This window comes from Bison bison, unplaced genomic scaffold, assembly GCF_000754665.1.
Source record: "Bison bison bison isolate TAMUID 2011002044 unplaced genomic scaffold, Bison_UMD1.0 scf7180017864176, whole genome shotgun sequence".
NCBI lineage: Eukaryota > Metazoa > Chordata > Mammalia > Artiodactyla > Bovidae > Bison > Bison bison.
The window spans coordinates 2,110,579-2,113,714 of NW_011494748.1; the positions used below are offsets into that span (position 1 = coordinate 2,110,579).

Sequence of the window (3,136 nt, forward strand, 5' to 3'; positions counted from 1 at the left end):
GTACAAATGGTCAATAAGTACATGAAATATTTCTCAAAATTATTCATTAGAGAAATTTTTATAAAATCATGAGATAACATTGTGATCATTATAATAGAAAAAGAATAAACAATAACAAGTGTTGTCAAGGATGTGGAAAAATTGGCACCCTCATATTTTGCTGAGGAGATGGAAAATGGAACAGCTATTCTGGAAAATAGCTTGGCAGTTCATCCAAAATTTAAAGATGGAGCTACCGTGTAACTCAACAACTTTCTCATATGTACATATCCAACAGAACTTAACATATATATTCATACAAAAATACATACATGGATTTTCATTTTAGTTTTATTCATAATAACCAAAAAGTGGAAACAAATCAGAAAACCACAAATTATATGATTGTATTTAAATGAATTATCTTGATTTGGCAATTTCACCAGGACAGAAAATCGTTTAATTTTTGCTAAAGGGTCCAGGCAGGTGGGGCAATATTGAGTGACTGCTATTGATTACAGGGTTTCTTTTTAGGACGATAAAAATATTTTGGAGTTTGATAGTGGTGATGACTACATAACTCTATAAATAGACTCAAAAGTACTCAATTCTACACTTTAACACCTAATTTTATCTCAGTTGCAAACTAAACAAACAAAAACAAATCCTATCATATATTTAACATGCAACACAAAGCATGGCATATAGAAAATCCATAATCAACAACAGCTATATTACTATTTTGTCAATTTTTCCTAAAACTACTTACTTGCAAACAGTGTATTATAAGAATGACTTATTCAACTTTATACAAAATAAATGTTGTGGGAAAGAAGACATGATTTATAGAACTATGTGTTTCACAGATATAATGCTAAAATAAAAACTCAGCAACTCAGCAGGCAATTGTGGTCTTCATTAGCTTCATTCCCTAGAGAGATGCATTACTCCCTGATATCATAGACTTAACATGAATACAGTTTTATTTGCTATTTCATCCAGCAGAAAGAATCAATCTTCATTTATTGATATCTATGAAATGTTTTTGACCACATATTCAACTTTAACAACCAAAGAACTCATGTGGCTTTCTAATATAATCATGTAAGGATTTTTTTCAAACAAATCTAGGTGAGGGAAAGTTATATAGGTCAACTAAATTATTTTGAGATTTTATTTTATATTAAAATTTTACTTTAGTGTCTTGCCACTTGGAGTATAATATGGGATACATGGGCAATCTTGTAATCTCACTGCATATCACAGAGCAAGACATTTACTAACTATGGCAAATAAAATAAAAATCAGAAAACTGATAAAAGTGGAGGTAAATCAAAAGAACAAAAAGGTAAGTTGTTTTAGTTCAGAGCTATTTTTAAAGTTTGTCTTAGATGATGGCAGATATGAATTATATTTTAGTGCTGAAGACCTTAAACCACCATTAATTTTTGCTTTTTAAATGCTTTATGAGTTTGCTTTCCTTTGAAAGTCTGGATCAGTAAATTTGCAATTAGACCTCAATATCTTTCTAATGTATATTTCTAAACGTACTTAGTCAACTATCTGACATATTTCAGGTCTTCAAAAAACTAACCAGGACTTCTTACAATCCACAGGATGAGAAACACAAATTCAGGATCTATATTATATGACTCTTTTTCAAATATTTGTTGATGAATTTATAATTTACAAGTGATTTCACATTCATTATCATCATTCAATTTTAATCTAATTCATAACCTTGAATTGGTGGCAAATGAAGAAATGAAGACTCATAGTTTAACTGCTGGTCCCAAATCAAGCCAATATCCACTGATAGATTGAAAACTCACACCCAGAACTTCTGAATCCAAATACAGTTCACCCCATCTCCAGGTTACTCCCTAGTGGAGATTAGTTGAGTCCTATTATATTGATTTCTAGTGCCTATTGAGGAGTCACTCTTTTCCTAAATCTATTCTGCCCTCTCCCCATGGACTTTTCAAGATGGCAACAATTAAATGCAAAGATTTGACTATCCACTAATGCTAGAGAAAACCACCTTAATTGCTTTCTCAATTCACATTAACTATTTCTTCTTCCACATTGTATTACTCTGGTCTTTCCATGATAGTTCTGCATTTTCTATTCATAGTAGATGAATTTTACATGCTGTATGAGTATCATACTTTGAAAACTGAAAATAACTTGAGGTCTACTCATCTAGGTATATTTTTTACAAGTCCTTGCTTTTATTTTATTTAAGAAAATGAGGTACAATTGATATAGCACATTAGTTTCCTGTACAAATAATGATTCAATGTTTGTATATTTTGCAGAATGACCACCACAGTAGTTCAGTTAACATCCATCTTGACACATGGTTGCAATTTTTCCCCATATGATGAGAACTTTCAAGATCCATTCTCCTACTACTTTCAAATATGCAATAAAGTTTTATTAATTATAGTCACCATGCTGTACATTATATCTCCATGACTTACTCATTTTATAACTGGAAATTTTTAATGTTGAGTCCCTTCACCCATTTCACCCACTCTCAAAACCCTGCTTCAGGCAACAACCAATCTTTGCTCTAAATCCATGATTTTTTTTTTTCCAGATTCCACATGTAAATGAGGTCATATGGTTATTTTTCTCTATTTAACTTATTTCACTAGGCATAATTCCCTCAAAGCCCATCCATGTTGTTGCAAATGGCAGAATTTCATTATTCTTAATGGCTGAACAATATTTCATCATGTATATGTATCACATTTTCTTTTTCCATTCATTCATTGATGGAAACCAAGGATATTTCATGTTGGTATATTTAACATCACTCTTTTAACAGTTTAATGCACATTGGTCAACACAGGAAAATGTCAAGAATCTATCTATCTATATATATGTTCCTATATATATATATCAACATATATATACATGAGTTTACAGCTTATCTCAAGTTAATGATAATTGATCAAAATAATACTATATTTGAACACACATTCTTACTTTCCCTGGTGGCTCAGACAGTAAAGCGTCTGTGTACAATGCGGGAGACCTGGGTTCATTCCCTGGGTCAGGAAGATTCCCTGGAGAAGGAAATGGCAACCCACTCCAGGACGGAGGAGCCTGGTGCAGGCTACTGTCCATGGGGTCACAAAGAGTCGGACAT

At 32.0% G+C, this 3,136-nt stretch overlaps 1 protein-coding gene across 2 annotated transcripts in view; it reads right to left on the reverse strand.

Moving 5' to 3' along the window:
* Window positions 1–3,136, reverse strand: part of KLHL1 (kelch-like family member 1) — a 541,448-nt gene that overhangs the window by 108,431 nt on the left and 429,881 nt on the right. The gene's annotated exons all lie outside the window — the stretch shown is intronic.